This window comes from Natator depressus, chromosome 3, assembly GCF_965152275.1.
Source record: "Natator depressus isolate rNatDep1 chromosome 3, rNatDep2.hap1, whole genome shotgun sequence".
Classification (NCBI taxonomy): domain Eukaryota; kingdom Metazoa; phylum Chordata; order Testudines; family Cheloniidae; genus Natator; species Natator depressus.
In genome coordinates, this window is record NC_134236.1 from 87,156,630 (window position 1) to 87,178,945 (window position 22,316).

Here is a 22,316-nt window from a genome sequence, read left to right on the forward strand (position 1 = left end):
ATTATGTAACCAATTATATCCCACCACCTTAATTAGTTTACACCCAGCAAAATTAATTATACAGTAGACAGGAACAATCACAGGACCAGACAGAGATTATGCAGACAAACAATAGGGAAATGGGGACTACAGTGGTAGAACAAACACAGAAATGAGGATTTTACATCCCAGCTATTGATAAGTGAGTTCTTGCCAGACAGGATGCTATCAAACTAAGTTTCCTTTTACATCTTCTAGGCACTTCCCTTTCTCTGGAGGGATAGGCATTATCAGGACAGGATTGTATTCCTAACAGCCCAATAGCACCTTATTTCAATGTGACTAGTTTGGAATGTGAGGAGGTGACCAGTCGCTTCCCAGCTTATGGCTGCCTTTGCTGCTTAGCCAAAGGCCTTAGCCTAAGAACAGGGCCTCCGACTGTCACAGTAAGAGAAGGCTCTTACACCGGCAGGCAGTGATTTTGATTCTTTCTTTTATACCTCTATAACTAGCTAAGTGATAAGAATATACTTAAATTCTTAGAGTATAGGCCTTTACAGACATGCCTGAATATCTATATCCTAACAAGACTAAGGTGGGGTTATTAGTGAGCCTGCTCTCTGGTGAGGCACTCAATTTGGCCTCCTGCTGTTGGAGTGGAACAGCCCCATGTTCTCTGACTGGGATGCCTTCCTGCAAGCCTTCATGACTATCTCTGATGACCTGCATCACATCTGCTTGAGGCTGTCCTCTGGAAACTTCCCCGGGGCAAGGGACGGCCACCTCCGATGCTGCCTATTACCAATGGCTTGTAGCTGATGTTGAGTGGAATGGGGAAGCCCATCTTTACCAATTCTGGTGGGATCTCAGTGATGAGATAAAGACAAGCTAGCCTGTATCGTAACCCCACCCACCTAGGTGCCTTTATTGACCTCACCCTGTGTGTTGACTCTTGGCTGTGCAAACAAAAGAAGGAAAGGAGGGGTGACCCAAGACACTCATGCTTGCCTGAACCCATGTTGGTCAACTTGGCCACCGCCATCTGACCCCGGAAGAAAGAAAGAGAGAGAGCTGATGAGGGCTGAACATCCGTTTTTACTGTGGGGGACCAGGGTATGCCTTTGCCTTCTGCCAAGCTTGGAAGAATTCAGGAAGTGGACCAGCCCTGGCCCAGTAGGGTGAGTATGGCCTGAGCACCACTAGAGCTCCATGCTCCAGAACCACATCCGCCTTGAAGTAGAACCCAACCTGAGAACTCAGGTGTCTCACCACATTTCCAGTTGCTGCTGCAGTTGCAGGTCTTGGGGCAAGCACAGCAGATCCCTTTCTCTCTCCCCCTCCCCACAAACTAGCAGTGATAGACTCTGGGGCTGCTGCCAACCTTAAAGATCCTGAAAACCCTGCCGATCCCCCACTGGCCAAAACCCACCCTGGATGTGGTGGAGACTGTTGATGCGTAACTCCTCTCATTGGGATTAGTGACTTGGAGTATGTTCCCTTAGAGTCCATAGTGGAAGGGCACCAAGAAATGATACTCTTCTATATGATCTGCTCCCCGTTCTTCCTGATAATTCTTGCCATTCCTTGGTTGTATAAGCAAGATCCATGTATTTCTTTCTGGTGGAGGAGCATTAGTTTCTCCTCTGAATACTGTCCACGTGTGCCCCAAATGAAGAAACCAACCCCCAAGTCACCTGTTCCCAGGGCCCCAGGACTGGATGACATCCTCAGAAGCAGAAACCTGGATGGTAGGGGCTAGCCAGATGGGAGCAGCTCCAGGCCAGTACCTCAGCCTCTGTGACAAGTACTGCATCTACCTGGATGTGTTCAAGAAGAAGAAGGCAGACTCACTATCTCCACATAGAGATTCCGACTGCCCGATAGACCTACAGCCTGGGATTAAAGAGCCTTTTGGATGGATATACTCCATGTCTGAACTAGAGCTGGAGGAGTTACACGGGTATATCCAGGAAAAACTTGCTACGGGTTTCATTAGGCTATCTACGTCTCCTGCAGAACACCGGTCCTCTTTGTGACTCTTTATGTCTATCATTCAATGAACCAAGTAACTATATGTCACAGTTATGCCTTGTGCCTCATTCCAGAAATGCTGGGCTGCCTGAGGACTGCCAGGATCTTCACAAAACTAGATCTTTGGAGGGCATAGAATCTTGTGTGCATAAGGCCTGGGATGAATGGAAGACTGCCTTTCCTACCCGATATGGGAACTTCAGATACTTGGTAATGCTGTTTGGCTTGACCAACGCCCCTGCAACAGTTCAACATTTTGTAAAGGATGTGTTTAGGGCTATCCTAGACCAATATGTGGTTATCTACCTTGCAATATACAGTAAAAACTTCGTTATACAGCATGTTTGGGGAATGGGGGGTGCCAATTAGTCAAAAATTCTAGTTAACTAAGAGTTATACTTACCAATGGAGGGAGGGAGTTTAGGTGCAGGAGGAGGCTCAGGGCTGGGGGTTGAGGTGTGGGAGGGGGTTTGGGGCTGGGGGTTGGGGTGCGTGAGGGGTTTCGGGGTGCCAGATCCGGGTGGTGCTCACCTTGGGCGGCTCCCCAGGAGTGGTGACATGTCCCTGCTGCTCCTAGGCGGAGGCGCAGCCAGGCGGCTCTTCACGCTGCCTCTGCCCGCAGGTGCTGCCTCCACAGCTCCCATTGGCCATGGTTCCTGGCCAATGGGAGTGGCAGAGCCAGTGCTCGGGGCAGGGTAGAGTGGGGGCAACACAAGGAGCCCCCATGGCCATTCCTCCACCTAGAAGCAGCAGGGACATGTCACTGCTTCCGGGGAGCCATGCAGAACCAGATAGGGAGCCTGCCGGCCCCACGCCAACTGGACTTTTAATGGATATCAGAAATGCTGGTTTCTAGAGCTTTCCAGTTGGTAAAATGCTGGATAACACAGCTTTTACTGTACTGGGATTTTTTTGAGAATCCAGAACAGTGCTCCCACTATGTCCGCTCTGTCCTAGGGAGATTACAGAAGCAAGGATTGTATGCCAACCTGGAAAAATGCACCTTTGACTATGCCATCATTGATTTTTTGGGGAACATCATCTCCCTGGAGGCAATCCAGCAGGATCTACAGAAGATGGAAGCCATCCATAACTGGACAGCACCCTGGATCCTCCAGGAACTTCAGCACATCCTGGGCTTTTCAATTTTTTAAATGAAATTCATCACCAATTAACCTCTCAATTAACTCCCCTGATCTCCCCCCTCAACAAAGCTGTGTGATTTCTTGGTTGCCTGAAGCCCAGATTGCTTTTGATCAGATATAGGCCACCACAGCCCTGATCCTGGCACATCCTGACCTTTTTCATCTGTTTATAGTAGAAACAGATGTGTCCAATGTGGCCCTAGGGGTGCTAATCTTGCAGCAACTTGGACCCCAATCAGTTCTGCATCCATGTGCATTCTATTCCCAGAAATTTACCCCCACTGAGATGAAATATGGAATTCTGGACAAATTGCTGCTCACTATAAAAACTGCCTTTGAAGAATGGTGTCACCGCTTTCAGGGGGCTTGGCCCTCAGTTCAGGAGTTCACTAACTGTAAGAACCCTGAGTACCTCCGCAAGGCCTGAGCATCAAACAGAGGCAGCTAAGGTGGGCTTTATTCTTTTCTTGGTTCGAGTTCATGATTACCTACCACCCGGGAATGCAAAATGGGAAAGCCAATGCAAAGAACCGACTCCCGAGCCCCCCTACCTCCTCAAGCCTGGTAATTTTGCCAATGCCACAATTCAGTGAGACATGCTATCCCTCGTCCTATCCACCTTGAAAGCAGGCCCACTTGCCCAAGGGACAAAGCCTCTGCCATTGAGGGCTAAGATGTACTGTTCCATGCAGGAAGGGGTAATGTACTCAGACAAGCACATATGTGCCCCCAAAGTGCCTCCAACTGGAGGTGCTATGGCCGTGCCATGATGCTCCATTGATGGATCACTTTGGCCGCTGGAAGACCTCCTGTATAGTTGCCTGTTTTTTTTGGATAGTCCTTCATAGAGGCCAAAATCCAAGCATACAGGGAGTTGAGTGATGTGCACACAACAAGACATCCCAAACCTGACCCTTTGGCACCTTAGTATCCTGGGAGGCTCCAGCTAGACGTTGGTCTGCCATCAGCCTCGACTTTATCATGGGACTCCCACCGTCTGATGGCCACACCATAGTCTTAATGGTTGTGGACCCCCTGACCAAGATGGCCTGCTTAATCCCCTGCAACCATCTGCCCTCAGCCAAGTTTACTGCCCAACGCCTACTGCAGAATGTGGTCTGGATCCACAGACTCCCAGACCACATAGTTTCTGACCAAGGCCCACAATTCATGTCTCACTTCTGGCAAAAAGCATTTAGGCTACTGGATGTCCAGATATTCATCTCTAGTGCATACCACCCCCAAACAGATGGACAAACAGAATGGGTGAACCAATTACTGTAGCAATATTTGAGGTGCTTGGTAAATTATCACCAAGACAACCGGGCCATACTCCTGCTCTATGCAGAGTTTTCTTACAACAATGCCAACCATGCCTCTACTGGTTGGAGTCCCTTCTTCACTAATTACTGGTTCCACCCCCATTTCCACCTGGCATTACCAGCAGCCTCCCAGAATGCTGCTGCCATTGACTGGGTCCAACGGATGCATTTTATTCAGGAATAACTCAAGAACCACCGAGAAGAGGTGAAGAAGGTCTACAAGAGGCATGTGGATCATCGGGGACAAGAAGAGTCAGTGTTTAAGGTAGGCCAGAAGATATGGTTCACAGCCAAACACCTCCAGACCAGGCGACCCTCCGACAAATTGGACCTCCAGTTCCTGGGATACTTCCCGATATGCTAGCAGATTAATTCTGTTATCTTCAAACTCCAGCTTCTCAAAATACACCCAGTTTTTCCATTTGAAGCTCTACATGGAGACCCCCTTCCCTGGCCAAATCACATGACCAACTCATCCAGTCAAAATCCAGGGTCATGAGGAATCTGAAGTTCATGCCATCCTCAATACCCAACAGACACATGGCTGCCTGTGCTATCTGGTGGACTGGGAAGGTTATGGCCCTGAAGAGCACATTTGGTAGCCAGCCTCCCATCTTCACACCTCTGACCTGCTGGAGGAATTCCTCCAGGCTCAACCAGACAAGCCTGAACTGGCACCACCCTGAAGGAAAGGGGGAATGATGTAAGAACCTGCAGGACTAGAACCTGGGATAATGGGGGTTCTGGACTACTAATGCCTCCACATCATCACAGGAGGCTTAGGTTAGGCTTCCGTGGGAGAGCATTGTGAGGCTGGGCTCAGCAGGAAGTACTGCCCAGCAGGACCTGAGTGGCAGATCCCCTCAGCCCACTGATTGGCTGGTACCAGCACTTAAACCAGGCAGCCATGATGGGGAGCTGTCTGTGCAACAGTACAGACTGCCTGCCTATGCTTCAGGCCCCGAGTGTGAGACACCCCAGACTCTGGCTCTTGACTCTGCCTGTCTCCTGATGGCTGACTCTTGGTTTGCCCTCTGGCCTGTCTTGAACTCTGGCCTTCTAGTACCTGACCTGGCCTTACTCCCACTCTGACCATTAGCTCTGACTGCCCATGTCCGGGTCATGACAAGGTCAGAATTTTTATAGTAATGGTCCTTTCTGGCCCTAAAATCTATGAATCTGAGTTTATGAGCAAGGAGTAAATCCAGAAATATCTAGGAAACATTACACTAAAATAATGACAAGACAAGTTGAGTTATGCAATAGATTTCTTATTATGAATACACTAGAACAAATGTAGAACACATTCAATGTCCTATCCCAATCCTATTGGTCTTCACTTCCTCACTAACCGTAACCAGTGGATTTAGAACATATATTATTTAGCTGTCCATGGAAAAAAAATTTCTTTTCCCACCAAGTAGGGCGGTGTCTCCACAACGTGTTTGCATCAATTTCACTAAATTTCATTAAATCAGTCCATGTCTCCAGTGCAAACACAACTGTACTGATCGAAAGGTGTTTGTACGGGTGTAGCTTCTTTCAGTAGATTTAAAAGTCCTTAGGGTAAAAGTTATGTGAACTGATGGTCAGTATTTTTTTTTACAGGTTATAAAGTGTTATGACATCACATCATTTTAGGTTATGATCTTTGTTAATGGGAAAGGGCCCATTTCTGCCTGCAGATCCACCAGTGCAAATCTTTTTGAGATCAATAGGAGTCACTCCCACATATCTCGGGAAAGAATTGGGCTCCAAGTGCAGATAAGAATACTGTCTCTATATTTATATAGCTTCCCCCCGCCCCCAAATATTTCTCAGCTACTCACTTGAAATGGCCCCGGGCAGCCACTACCAAGGGGGAAGTTTTCATTCAGAATGAATGCCATGGATGACATTGGAACAGTCATGGGAGCCATTGTCTCTTGAAGAAGACCTTAAGAGTTCTATTCGGAAAGAATTACAATGTTTTACGTAGTGGACTCTATGGCAAAGGTCTAGCAAACTTGCCAACATTTACGAAGGCTTATTACAAGTTTCAGTGGAAGACATAATTCCACAACAGAAACCTGTGATGGAGTAGTCAGTCCATCCTGACTCTGTGTTGATGATTCTGTGAGCATCCAACTCTAACCTTTCTCTGTATCAACTTTCACATGTAAACAGCAGCAATGAGATCCCTAAACATAAGGCTTGAAGCCTGGCTGAATCAGGTGGAGTGTGAAGTGGAGTCAGGGACTCACCTCATTACAGTAAATACCCAATTTCTCTTGTTCATTGTTCAAAAGCCTTCTCATCTAAAGAAAAGCTCAAAATACTGATACTGAGCAACATTTATCAGAAGAGGAACAGGATGAATACAGAAACCTTCCCCAAAGGCTGATGTGCATGGAAGGGAAAAATGCGTGTGGAAAAAAAGAGTCCTGTGTTTATAAAGAACATCTAATACACTTCAGCTACTACCCCGTTTTTTCTCATTCAGTAATAAGCTACTAGTACATCAAATGGCATAAGAGTGAAAACTAGTATCCATCATATTGTCTACAGAGAAAAGGAGTACTTGTGGTACCTTAGATTCTCTAAGGTGCCACAAGTACTCCTTTTCTTTTTGCGAATACAGACTAACACGGCTGCTACTCTGAAACCTATCATATTGTCTGTCATACATGGTTATTGCCAGGGGGAGACTGTGGGCTGAAATTTAAGTAAAAATGTGCCTGTCAAATCTTTTAAAGACTCACATTTTTGGAGCCACTATGAATTTCCCCAAAGGCCTAAAACAACCAGGGAATCCATATACTTATTTTCATACACAGGTTCATTCTGGTGCTTATTAAAATGATCATGTGCATATCTAAAACCATTACATGCAAGTCATAATGAAAAGAGAATGTACGCATCTTCTTTAATTTCACATCATTGGAATCAGGAAATGTAATTGCATGTCTGTAAATCAGAATGAGAACAATATTCATTGATTATTACAGTTTAAATTAAATACCAAGTTCCAGGTTTTCTAGGCTTGCATTCCAGGCTGCAGTTTGGCAGGAGACACAGTAGATGGCAGTATATAACATAAATTACCCATTTATCAGACATTTTTATTTCCAGCAGTAACTGAGAGAAAACAATGAGATTACCATCAATGGGTATACTCTTCTGGTCCACTCAGAGGGAAATAGAAAAGGAGAGACTTGTATGAAACAGAACAACTTCAGACATAATCCTTGTTTAGTGGATAAGCAATTCTGAATCAGCAAAGTAAACTGACACTAATTTAACCAATATGGAACCACTGAGAAACAGAGCATTCAGATTCTCCACACTGCTCTATGCTGAAGATTATGGAATTAGGTTTTCATGGAATTAGGCATTCATGGGATATTTTCGTTATCACTATTTTATCTTCCATTTAAAACAGCATGAACAAATGTAAATCATCCTGTCAAATAATATTCTTAATTGACTTAATACTTTCGAAGCTTGCAACTAAAGGCAGTTAGCAAATCAATATCTTTTTTCCATTTATGCCAATAGTACTGTATTTATTTAAATGTTATATTGATCTCATACTTTTCATGCTTCAACTTTTGAAATATCTTGTACAAAAATGATCACCTATAAAACTTCCAAGTCAGCCACATATAAACCGGTTCATAAACCCAATAATCAATCTCTTCCCCAAAGGACTTAGGTTTATATATACCTGGCAAACTAAAGAAGCAAATTCCAAAATGTTCTTGGTTTAAGACCCTTTAAGTCTGCCATCAGCTCCATCCATTGAAACCACAGAGAGTCCAGCTCACATGCATCCAGTGGTGGCAGCATCTCATGGGCAATGAGATAGTTTAAATCACTTGGGAATGTGTTACATAAGTGAGCTGTTGGTTAAAGACGTCTTGAAATTCACCTGGAAACTTGTCAGCAGCCTGTGCACAGCATGAAGCTAATTAATATGTAGGCTAGCTTCCATTTCCAACTGGTCTCAATGAGCAGTCCATGTTCAGCGCATTGTTACAGCACTGCTTCATACCATTCTGCAAACACACCCATACCAGGGTGACAGTCACCAGGAAACGCCTTGGAGTTCCCTTCACAGTTTCTTATGGATCTTCCATTCACAGGTGGGGATGGGGAAGATGGCAGAGGAGACAGGTAGGGTGATATCTGAACCACAGAGCTCTCCAGAATTCATGGGAAAGAAAACTCTAGTCCTATGGAGATACCACTACTACGAATGCAACGACCCCCTCAAGCCCTCAGAGAGCTCACTATTAAGGGGAATTTGTTTAAAGATTCTGTCTCCCTACAGTAGATGGGTAGAGTTAAAGTTCGGTCTCTCTTTCTGTCTGCCACTAACTTGGCATGGTTTAAAAGTGAAGAGTATAGTAAAGGAAGGTAACATGGTAGGGCAGTGCAGTATTGCCAACCCCAAATGTTCAAAAATCATGAGTCAGACTCACCAAAAAGATGAGATTGGTTTTAAAATCATGAGATTATGTAAAAATAACAGATTTGATCTTTTTTATTTGTCTTCTGCTTTTTGAGCTTTTACGGTTCACTGGGGTCACATTTTGAAGCTTTCTCCACAGCCATGAGGGCTAGAAACTTCATTTTTCTTTAAGAATGAAGGCTGAAATCATCACATATCCACTGGACTCCAGGAGCTGGGGCTTTAAGGAAAACAATAATTATCATGAGAGTTGGCAATACTGGATGCTAGCATTTGAGTGACTGCACTAATGCCTATGATAAGCTTCTTAGTATGTCCAGTGAGAACTAGATGTTCCCAGAAGCCTGAGCAGAGTAAGAATGAGTAAAGTGCTTGCACAGACAATAAAAATACCCCAGCCAACATGACTTCTGAGCAGAGGTTGGCAATTATGGAGGACATCTAGAGAGAATATCACAGAATCCTTCATCATATGTTCCCTGTTGGCATAGTACACTGTTGATATATTGTATAGTCAATGGCTTGAGCACACTTTGGTTTGAACTATATTCAAGACACCAAATTAGTAATATCTGTCAGGTTTACTGCTCAAATTTAATAATAGTATAATACAGGAAGAATGGAATTGTATTGAGCCTGTTTCTGGGAAGCTGTCTCATGCAGAGCTGTTAAGTCCATCTTACAAAAAAGCTCCCAAAGTTACACTGCTAAAGCAATCCTTTCTATACCCATCCTGTTTACAAGTAAAAAGGTACTGTGTGTCATCTGAAACTTGATGTAATCAATCAGCTTTCTTCCTTGTTTTTGTGGTACCATGCTGTACCCTTATCTCTTTGTTCTGAACACATGCATTCCAGGTACCATGGGGCATGAAGGCATCTCCTAGATTTGTACCAGGCTAGATCATATATCTTGTCCTTTTTCTGTGGGACATTCCACTACAGGCCTGTGAGAGTAACTCCCTGCTGCTGCTATGGTAAAACACTCATATGTCCTGACAGTTTCCCTATCTGTTTAAGCCAAAGCTTACTTCAGCTAATTCAGTATTATGGGATACTTGACATGGGTGAACGGAATTGTGCGGAGTGAATAATACATTCAGTCAACATAACTTCCCAACATTTATACTAATATTGTGTCTAATGTATGTATTTGCTAACAACATACAGGTAATGTTTTTCTATACCCCATAGTGACTTGCAGCCAGAGGCTGTACTGTTAGGTTGATTTCAACACACCTATGCTAAAACAATACAGTCACCATTAAATAGTCACTATTTACCCAGTGTTACTACAAAGCTATTTTCAAACACCAGTCTGTAGGGGTTGTAATGTTTTTTTTTATGGTGACCACTGTACACGTACAAATAGTAAGCCAAAAATATTTCCACCCAAGGTATTTTCCAATACAATTCTTTCAGAAAATTGTTCAAAACTAAAACCAACAGGAGGAGGTATCATTAGAATGTCAGGCTGAGCACGTCTGCAAACAGAAGAGAATGGAAGTAGGCAACGCAAATTGGAGTAAAGCTGTCATCAGTTTTAAGATTTTTGAGGAGGAGTTGTGACTCTCTTCTTTGCTCTCTTATTCATAAAAGATCAAAACTCTTCACTGAATGTACCAGCCCTGCACAATATGCATCTTTGCGATAAAAAAGAGAAACCCATTGGTGGGACATAATGGTCTCTAATTATTCACAGATCTACTTTCCATTCATATTTATGTTTACCAAAAGCTCTGCTTAGAATGACAAACAAGGGAAAACGGCAGTTGGTTCCCATAATCTAAGGCATAGTCAGCATCATCAGATGAAAACAAAGTAAGAAAAGCCACAGAGCTACAGCTGCTACCTTTCAAAAAAGGCACTATATATTTTAAGCAAGCACACAATCTACTTGTAGAAATCAGCGAGTAGAGTCTGATAATAGGGGTGATTATTTTTCTCAGTGGACACATTGAGAATGAACCTAGCACCTAGGAGGTACTGTTTTGTATGAGGAGCTATGGAAACTGATTTCATTCATGCTCTCCATCACTATACTAGTGGATCAGAATAGTTCATTTAGGCAGCTTCTTGAAGTCAGAGATTTTTTTTTTCCCAAAAATGACATTAATATGAAAAGATTCTCCTCCAGAGAGAAGGAAAACCTGCACAGGCCACCCTCCCTACCATCAAAACCCCACCACTCGGTAAAAAGGGTCCTAGTGCCAACTATAGCTAATTACTAAATGTGTTTTACACATTTTACACACCTGCACAATGTGTATTTTTATGTTGTTTTATCATTTTTCTTACCTTAGCCTAATACAGCACTGCAGTCCACACTACGGGGTGTGATCTGTAGAGTGCTCTAACGTGTCCTAAGTGGGGGGAAAAAAGCGCAATCAATCTTTTAACCAATAAGGCAGTACAAAAACCTGCCAGGCTGGTTAAAAACTGGCCACATGATAACCCTATTTTCTCTTCCCCTCCCTACCCCTCCCCCCCAAAAAAACAACAAAAAACCCAGTGATCTTTGAGGGGCTCAAGGATTGGTAAGTGGGTCACTGGGTAAGAGTCTTTCAATTGGTAGTACACGCAGTGCAAGTCTACTGTGTACATGTGAGGATGTCTGTTTCTTTTAGAGTCAGATCTCTTCTGTGATTTGGACTACAGACCCTCTGGCTCTGTAGTAGAACAGGCAGTTCCTTCTGGCAGAGACAAAGAGTCTCTCCCCAGCTGTGAATTTTATATCTTGTACCTTGACTTAAACTATGTTCGTTCTTATCTAAACCTGGATCTGCTGTGAGTCCTTTTTTCTGGTGATGCAACAGTACTAGTTTAAAGAAAAGGAGTACTTGTGGCACCTTAGAGACTAACCAATTTATTTGAGCATAAGCTTTCGTGAGCTACAGCTCACTTCATCGGATGCAAGTGAGCTGTAGCTCACGAAAGCTTATGCTCAAATAAATTGGTTAGTCTCTAAGGTGCCACAAATACTCCTTTTCTTTTTGAGAAATCAACATGAAACCTTCAAAAAGTCGCAAGTGCCCTAACACAGATTTCTCAGCTTTCTTCTTATGACCTAGTTAAATGCACCCGACACAGTTTGTGAGCCTCCAAAGGGTCAGGCATTATTCTGCTGATAGAGTGTACTGCTTTAAAACCAGATTTGAAAATTTGGAAGTAGGGCAGACAGGTGAAAAGGCTTTGGGCTGATACTGCTGTGAAACTGAACATCTTCTCATAGCATGAGGAAAATTGCTGAGATGCATGCAAAGATCTCTCACTGCATCTGAGAGACAGAGGTGGTCCAAAATTTTCCTCATTTCAGCGTGGTTTGCACAAGGATCTTCCTGCACAGTCTCATGTCTTTCCTGGGTATGCATTTTGTTCACATTGGGTTGCTTTGCTTTGCTGACTGCCCTTCATGCCAGTTGCTGCACTGCAGCGGTATTCTCTTGAAGTTGATGTTCCACTGAAACCACAGCGGAATGCTTTGACATTCCTTGCAAATGAAGAGCAATATAAATGCAATTTCCCAAGTGTTCTTGGCATGGGGAGCAGCAGAGGTGGAGTTGAAAATGACCCATGTAAGATGTGTAGAACACATGCTGCTCGTTGTTCATTAATGGGCTGTGCTCTAAGCTTAAATTAGTTACCTTGACAAGCAGTCACTCTAAGTACAAACTAAATAAAATGTGAAGTTCCCTTCTTTACTGGTTAGCTTTAAAGCCATAATAATAGATCTATTAGCCTGTGGCACAAAGTTGTCCAAGGAAGTGTTCAAAGTTCCATGCTTGGCACATTTAAGACTAGCCTGGACAAAACACTAGTAAAAATACACAAGGGATCAATCCTGCACTGGAACTGAAGACCACTGACTTCGCTGGTCTTTACCATCTTTGGACTCTATATGCCAAATTCCATGCAATGAAAACACAAGCCTTTTCATTTGAGAGATCTCAACTCAGTGCATGAAAAGAGACAAATACTGAAAGCAGCAGGCTATTAGGAAGCACTAAGGGATAAAATCCATTCTCAAAGACACAGTATTTCATTGTCTTCAAACTCTCAGGAGTTTTGCACTTTCTGTTGGCAGCTGTGTCTGTGTTTAAACTGGGGGAAAAGGGTATTGTCAGATTCTGCCTGACCCTGATCTGACCCCAGTGGCTGCAGTGTTTGTACCCGACCCCAGGATTGACCCCACCCCCTCTTTTCTGGTCCCCATGTTTGCCAAGAATAGCCAATACTGCCAAATTTTCAATATATAATATAAAATTTACTTCCACCAAATCTGAGCTTTTTGGTTTTACCTTGCTTTCCCTTGCTCCTTGTTCCCTGCTCTTTTTCTCTTTCATCTCTCAATGTTAATTTTTATCTCATTTTTATTTCTTTTCTCTGACCCTTTGTTTTCCCCTCACTCTCCCTTTTCCCCTGATCTTCATGTTTTCCCACTTTGTTTCCCTTGAAAGTGTTTTCCTCTATTAATTTCTTCTTCCCACTTTTCCACCCCCAACACTCCTGTTGCCTTGCCCTGCCTTCCATTCTCCAATCCTCCTGATTTCTTCTCCTTCCCTGATCTTACAGCATTCTTTTCCTCTTCTTCACACCAATTCTCCAACTTACTCATGCCAATCACCATCCATTTCTTCTCCCTCACTCCATTCTCCACCTTACTTTGTCTATCCTGTCTCATTTTCACTCCCCATCCCCTGTTTCAGCCTTCAACTCTGTGTTCTTCGTAACAAGGTCCCTCTCCCCACCAAAAGAGCAAAGATCTCACAAGAAGTCACGACTGTGCCGTTTGGAAGTGGGAGAGACCCAAGGCTATTTCACCAGCTTGGGAACCAACTAGCTGCCTCTTCAGTCTTCCTTACTCTCCTTAAAGAAGGGAGTATCTACCACTGCTGCTCCAAACATACTCTTTTAGGAGTGAAGTAACCTATCCTGCTTCCTTTTTTCTTTTTTTGCACCATTCCCAAGCTCCTGCTACCTTTTGATAAGTAGCCATGTTATGTACGCAACATACACACAGAGAAGTTAGCTAAAACATCTTGCGGGAAGGTGGCAGCAGAACACTACTTTATGTCCTAGAATTCAGCACAATAATACACAAGAACCCAAAAACAGAGAGAAAGAGAAAATGCAGTGCTCCCTAAGGCAGTCCCAAGTCACTCCACCTCACTTTAAGCTGGCTTTTTCCAGAATGACTCTGCTGGTGCACACATGTTGCTGCAGAGCGCCTAGCCTGCAAGCAGGACCAGGAACACAGCCCCCACCCCCAGCCCTTACAGTGAGAGCTTACAGTTCTAACATGGACCTCAAATACAACACAGCCAGCACTAAAAACAGCATTATTACTTTACCTTAGGCCTAGAAGAGGACAAGCAGCTTGAATATTTCTTTAGCTTATAACAGGAGCTGCTTTTCATGTGGGAATCAGTTTCATTTCCAGCATGACATAACTCCCACTAGTAGCCCATCTCAAGCACGAGCTGTGTAGAACCTAGGCATGAACAAATCTTGTGGAGGTTGAAGGTCTGCAAATCTTGCAAGCTAGATCAAGTTTGTGAGCGGTTCCTCTTGTAATTAAATCCTATTCTTCCCAGCGTGTCTAGTAAAATCATTAGTATAGTACCACATACTATACCAACATAGGCAGTTCTGTTCAAATTGACAGAAACTAGGCTATTCTTCTTTCCAAGATAGACTTACCAGTTAGTTATAGCTCAATCTTTCTTGAATTGGTGAGTAATTTAAAAAAAATCTGAAAGGTTTGAATGGTACTTTGTGTATCACTCAGAGAGCAATTTTATATTGAAAAAACTGTGGCCAAAAATGTCAACTGGCCCTACTTATATTGTTTTTGGCTTGCCTCGGTGTAAATAAAGCTATCCAGTTATCCTCAAAATCCAGACATACGTTATTGTTTCAATGAACTCTTGCAGTATTGAAGTCCATTATTGTTTCAATGAACTCCTGTAGTGAATTCCAATATTTACTGTACAATGCTTTATATATATATATATATTTATATATAGATGAAGTGAGCTGTAGCTCACGAAAGCTTATGCTCAAATAAATTGGTTAGTCTCTAAGGTGCCACAAGTACTCCTTTTCTTTTTGCAATACAGACTAACACGGCTGTTACTCTGAAACCTGTCATATAGATGATCGCTGACCTATGAACCAGACTTCTATAGCTTGCCTATGAGACAAACTCCCTGAGTGTTTTGGGAGACATGAAATGAAGGGGGGAAAAAGCTTGCTAAGAATTATCAGAGAAGCTCACAAAACATTTACCAGGATTGAGAAGCAAGGAATATTATTTTAAGCAATGTACTAAACAGGCAGCAGGCACTTGTTAGTGAAATGTAATGGACTTACTGAAAGATGTGAGTAAACAGAAGATGTCTGTAGTGAGAAATGTATTGGAAAATGTGCTAAAAATATTATCTGCCTATGAAAAAGAAGAAACACTGAGGATAAAACTGTAAACAACTCCCCTGTAAGATTATTGAACTCTCAGCTGAAGCAGAACCAAAACCAGAGAGCGGTGCAAAGCATTAGTCATCAGGCTGCAAAGGGGGTTCCCTGTGTTATGAACTAACAATTATTTAATAAAAACCAGTCAGGCTGGCTGATCTGAAGTCTCTGTAATTACAAAGTTCAAAGCTTGCTAAAACTGGTAACAATATGCAATTTCAAACATTTATAAACCATTCATATCAAAGAATGTGCCCTTAATCTCCAATTATGTAACTGCATAATGATGTCTGCCAGATTCACAGTATCCTCTATTTCTGCACAAATATCTGGTAAAGGGGCTGTGAATGGGAGACCTACTGAGATGCAGAAGGGAGTGCTCATCACAGCCCTTCCCTCTGCTAGCCTGCCCAACCTCCCTCCCTGCTGCTCTGAGACACTGCTCCACAGTGGGTCTCATTACACTCAATTTTAATTGCATGTTCTTTCCAAAGCCCAGCAGAGGCATGGTAGTTTCATTGTACTTTCGAGCACCCATACAAGGGGAAAAGGTGTTAGACTTTGGGGCCTTTACCCTTCACTGTATACATCACAATGAGGTCAGCTCAAACTTTTTTCCTCGCCAGACTAAAGTAATCCCAACTTTATGAACTATATTTGTCATGTGTGTCTGGAGTTTTTCCAATCTCAGCTATATGTCTCTTGAGCAAGGGTGGTCAAAATGGAACAGATGTTTCTCCCACAATCACCTTTATTCATAACAGGCATTTGGAGAATGCTGCTGAAATATTCATACACATTAAAAACAACACTTGAATACTAATGAACAGTAAATTGTGCTGTGCTTTGAAACAATGAAACAAGCTTGAACTGGTGTCACACAGTTAAAGTTAAACAAAAGTATCTTTGATTCCTAGCCCTAGGGTAAAGGATTCTTTTATAATTGTCTCCTCTGGCTCTAATTTTCATAGTTAACAGAGAAAGGGCACTTCAGACTAGTACATTTCAATGGGCTAAACTGCCTTGCCAGTATATTCAATATACCTTACGTCAAACAGTACATGAGAGTTTTTTTAATATCCTCATCACTATTTTTAATACATTCATTTATTCCTAAGTGGACAGCTGTGGAATAAGTTTAAAGTTAATTCAATGTTTTTAATGAGATTCTTTTTTTAAGGATGAAGATTCAAGGACCTGTTCTGCACTGTATCACTAGCATCTAGAGCTCATCAGAAAATGATTTTTTTCGACGTGAAAAGTTTCAACGAAAAATGTTTTTACATGAAAATGACAACTTTTCACAATAATTTCTGTTTAGCTGAAAAGAAATTTTTCTGTTGAAAAAATGTTTTGATGAAAATCTTTTGATAAGCGTAGCTAGCAGTACACTGGAAGCACAGTGGACATTAAAATTCAAGGAGAAAATAATCGCAAATTTAGAAATGTAAACTTAATACAAAGACATTCAGTTTGTGTTGGGCTCACATTTCACTGCAGTAAAAGTTGCTCATGAGGCTGCAATTAAAAGTGTGCACCGTGGCACCCCCCATATCTAACAGGCAAGTATTCAGAAGAGCTTGTTTTGGAACTTCTGCCTTCAGTTTACTTTGATGTACTTTTCCTTAAATTGAGAATGGCTGCATTAAGCAAGCTCTGGTGTGAGGTTCTCAGCTCAGTGAGTAGGGCTCTGAGATGCCTCATCCCCTCAATCTGATGAAGGGGCTGCTGCAGTCCAGTGTGCTGAGTTGAGAATATACCCACCATCCCAGGTACTCCACACCTGCCCAAAGTTAGAAAGATTTTAAATGACAAATTGCATTAATTAACCTTTTCGCTGTTGGAATTTAAAAACTTGTTACCATGGAATTTCAGATAAAATAAGCATAATGATTTTGTGTGATAGTGAATTGTTACCTGAGACCTGCAATGCTTGAGCAATCCCAGTCCTCATTAAGACAATGACTCTCACAATGTGATAAGATGCTGAAAACAGTGACATTTCATAAGAATATGTCACAGGGAAATGTAAATGTATCATGGAAGGGTCAGACACTCAAAATATTGGAAATAATTAAATCAGTGGCTTATTACATACGGGCTAACTCAGATATTCACTCTTGCTTATCAGGTTTTATCAGAGAAATCAATTTAAGATAGTAGGAAAGAATAGGTAATTCAAAATGAAAGTCAAAGATTATATTAAAAGGAAAGGTTAGCTGGTGTATTACAGCAGTCAGTATAGCTGTTTTTAATTGCTATGTAGGAGTGTCAGGAGGACAACACATAGAGAACTCTAATGATTGGAGAAGTATGGACTCAGTTAGGATTTTTAGCCACTGGCTAAGGCAGGGGTTGTTTACAGAGCTGCAAAACGACAGATGAAATATTGGCAGAGATTGTGCTTTCTGGAGTTCCCAGGAGAAGATGTCTGGTGGACCATCCCTTAGCACACCTACCTCTGGGTACCCAACCAGCTCTTCCGGGTGGTGAGGGGTTGAGAAGAGCCTGTCTCCACTTCCTTTCTGTCCCTCCCAAGGGATATTATCGAAGAGCCAGTGAGATCAGGAACTGCAATTGTGCCAAGCCCCTCTGTGGGAGAGTGAAATGTGGTGGAAGACCCCTCATGTCCATTGTTGTGCTGCTATAATGTTGTGATTTCATAATCTGTCCTTAATTATCTTAGTAGGTTCTTGTAGAATTACAACTGGGAGCTTTGACTGCCACAATTCACAGACTTCTGGAGCTCATTTTTTGCCCTAATTTTACTCCATGTAATGTTTCTCTTATTAAAAGTCACCAACCCCTCTTGCCTTTGAAGTGCAATGGATAACTAAACTGTGGGACATCCTGCAGAATGCAGTAAATCTGAGATATGTGTGTGTGTATGTGTGAATTCATGAAGCTTGTACAAGGGATGTGTACCACTTGAGTACAGATCAATAGTCACTGCAGGACTCAGAGGATCTGGAGGCAGGGTGAGGCACTGCAAAAGCGTGGTAGATCTGTGACTATGTGGATCCATTGGTCAATCCTATTTCCTCCATGGCACTGGGGGATACATGCCCTGTAGATGTTACTGGCAAAGTCTGTTTGACAAGAACGATCAGGAAATCCAAGACCTGATTGACCATAAGCGCAAGGCCATCTGTGCTTGGCAGAATCACAACAGTTCCAAACAGAAGCAACACGTCCACCATCATCTCAAAGCTGAGGTTCAAAGGAAAACCGATGAAATGAAGAACAAGTGGAGGGAGAACAAAGTGAAGGAGATCCAACAACTCACCAACACCTATGACGCACAAATTCATCAATGCCACCAAAGCCCTTTATGGTCCCAGCACCCCAGGGCTAACCCTCCTCAGATCCAGGGGTGGAGCCAACCTCCTCAGGGACAATGAACTGATCAGTGCACAATGGAAGGAATACTGTGTACTATCTATTTCATTAATATCCACAAGAATATGGTTTAAGGGAGCCTGGGTTAAGAAGATAAGTGACAAGTGACATCAGAAATATTTTGTATAAAAGTATTACCTACAAATTTCTTCATTCAGAAGCATTTTAAGTTTAACCTACAGAGCCTGATCCATTGAAGTTAACAGGAGTCTACTGACTTCAGATGGACCTTGGATCAGCTCATCCGCCATGACATACTGGGTTAGATGAGTAACACATAAAGCCTAATATGCTTTAGAGGAAGGTTCAACAAACCCAATAGTGGATGATTATGAAATAAGCTGTCCCACAGGGTAAGTTTCTACTTAACCTACCTTAGTGATTGCTTTATGCCCTAAGTTAACTGCTGGACAGAAATCAAAGCACAGCAGCAGATGCAGATATCCCTTTTCCACTATACTAATACCTTGAGTTCAATCTGAGCTTCAGAATTGGAGCTGCAAAAACTATTTGCAGCAAACAATGTGTCAAATTCAGCCCTTTTGTCAAAATTTGAAAGATCAGAATCAAAACTGTGCCTTTAAAAAGCATAAAGCTTGTTTCTGATTGCTGTACTTTCACTGCTCACTGAAAAATATAATCATAATTTCTATCAGTACTTGACTTTTCCAGAAAAATCAGTTCTGTTGTCCTACATGTTTTCCTTAAGGAAAAAAAATGGAGGAAGTTCTATTTGCTCTGATTGGATGAAAGATTAATTATTACTTTTCAAATATCTATCTTTTCATGGCTTTGTCTACAGGAAATAACATTATATTGGAGGATTGAATTTTATTACATTTACATCCATCACATGATTTCACTTGTTGACTAAATACTTGCACATTGCACCAGCTATCTTGTTTTGCATTATTTCTAATTGAGAACCTTATTTACCAAAGACAGTCAGTAAAGGCCCATCCTACTCCTAAAAATCAGTTCAAAGTTGTGTATTTAGCAAATCAGAATTTGTAACATAGTTAGGCATAACAGACACACTAACAGGGTATGAACTTTGTTTTTACAATGATATACTGCCAAGATTTTTACATCCCTGTATTTATGACATTGTCTATATTTCATTACCCTTTTCCTGATATTTCACTGCTTCAATTCTACATTTGAACAGAGGTGTCTTCTAGGGAGGAAATGTATGGAATAAGGTTGATTTCTTTTTTCTGCAGCTCTGAACTCTCTAGGCATCTTTTCTATCTCTGTCACTCCTCTTGATGAAATGGAACATCTCCCTCTGCTGTCCATAGCTCTCCGCCATATCTCTGGAGAGTGAAAAAAAAAAGAAAGGTAGTAAGCCAGCTGCTAAAAACAAAACAAAAAACCTCAACTAATTTAAAAGTGAATGTGCCCTTTAAAAACCACAACACCTCGGTCTGTTCAGGATGAAGATTCTCCATCATATCTTGACAGGTTTCAGAGTAACAGCCGTGTTAGTCTGTATTCGTAAAAAGAAAAAAGAAAAGGAGTACTTGTGGCACCTTAGAGACTAACCATCGCTATGCATCCGATGAAGTGAGCTGTAGCTCACGAAAGCTCATGCTCAAATAAACTGGTTAGTCTCTAAGGTGCCACAAGTACTCCTTTTCTTTTTACATCATATTTTGGCGTGTGCTCATAAATTCATACTTAAGGCCAGAAGGGACCATTGTGATCAAGTCTGACCCTCAGTACATCACAGACCATTTAATTTTATCCAGTAATTCCTGCATTATGCCCAGTTACTTGTGGTTGCTCTGGAGCATATCCTTTAGAAAAGACACACAATCTTGTCTTAAAGATTAAATGTTGGAGAATGCACCACGTCCCTCAGTAGGTTGTTTCAGTGATTAACTACCTCTACTGTTATAGTTCCAAAGTACAAGATTCTTCTTAGCTGACATCTTCCCTATTTTCTGAGGATGGGCTTGAAGAATGTGGGCTCTTTTTTATTATCCACTTGGAAGCAGCAGCCAGAACTCTTCTCCTCATAGTGCTTCAGAGATGAGCTATCAAAGAGTATATTTTTTCTGGACCATTTGCAGGGAACGGCTAACATTTCCCTACTTACTGTGGTTTAGGAATGTGCTCCCAGAGCATGATTAGCTGTCTGTTGAACCCAGCTTATTAGTGTATGTTCTGAGTGTCTTTCATTCTGGTTCCTCTTCTTCTTGAAGTACATCGGCAGAAAGGAGACTAGTGTGGCAATAAGAGTGTTAGGTAAAACAGGAAGTGTTCTTTAGATCCACAGTGGAGTCCCTGCTCTGGCTACATGCTGTAGGCAGGACAGGAAGTGCTGATTAAAAGAGGTGTGGATCAACCATTTTCAGTGATGTAGTACCCTTGGCATGACTAGAAGTGGCAGAACACTACTGTTCTATTTCAAAACAATAAAATAGCAGGACGTTGCTTCACCTCCTTTCAGCCTCACTAGAAACCTGCTTGTAAATTTAACACTGCCTTGTGGAGTACTGAGATACCCCATCATGGTCCACAATGTGCCACACTGTACTGCTTCTTCATTAGACTTTGTTCAAGAAGTGTTTCTGTATTAGTGAATGAGGGGAAAATGAGCAATTTGCTTGGCTTTACTCATATTAGTGATGTTACAAAATATCAAAAAGCCAATAATCACAGTGAAATTGCAATAAAAATGATGTGCTTGCATTTCAGGACATTTTCAGAGGTTACAGACAAATTCTCAGGCTACAAGCAGAAGTTTTTTCAAGTGATCATGTACATTTCAGTTAATGAAGAAAAGGACTTTCCACTTTTTTCTTTTCCATCATTTTCTGTCAGTATATACCATATAGCCTCTTACATGGAGAGAATTATTCATCTAAAACAGTGGTTTTCAAACTGTGGGTTGCGACCCAGTACTGGGTCGCGGAATGTAAGGCATTGGGTCACAGTGGCTCTGGTCAGAACCACCGACCAGGCCATTAAAAGTACCATCGGCGGTGCTGCTTGGCTAAGGCAGGCTAGTCCCTACCTGTTCCAACATCCTGGTGCGCCCCAGAAGCGGCCAGCAGCAGGTCCAGCTCCCAGGCAGGGGGACCACAGGGCTCCGCGTGCTGCCCCCGCCCCAAGCACTGGCTCTGCACTTAGCTGTAGGGGATGGTGCCCGTGGGCAAGAGCTGCGCTGCGCCTCTGCCTAGAGCCGGACCTGCTGCTGGCCGCTTCTGGGGCACGGTACGGTCTGCAGTACCAGGACAGGCAGGAAGCCTGCCTAAGCACCCCCCCCGCACCACTGACCAGGAGCCACCCGAAGTAAGCCTATGCCCCAACCCCATGCCCAAATCCCCTGACCCAGCCCTGAGCCCCCCCAAACCTGGAGCCCCTTCCTGCACCCCAAACCTCTCATCCCCAGCCCCACCCCAGAGCCTGCACCCCCAATCCAGAGCCCTGATCCCCTGCCACACCCCAACCCCCTGCCCCAGCCCTGAGCCCCCTCCCATACCCTGAACCCCTCATTCCCAGCCCCACC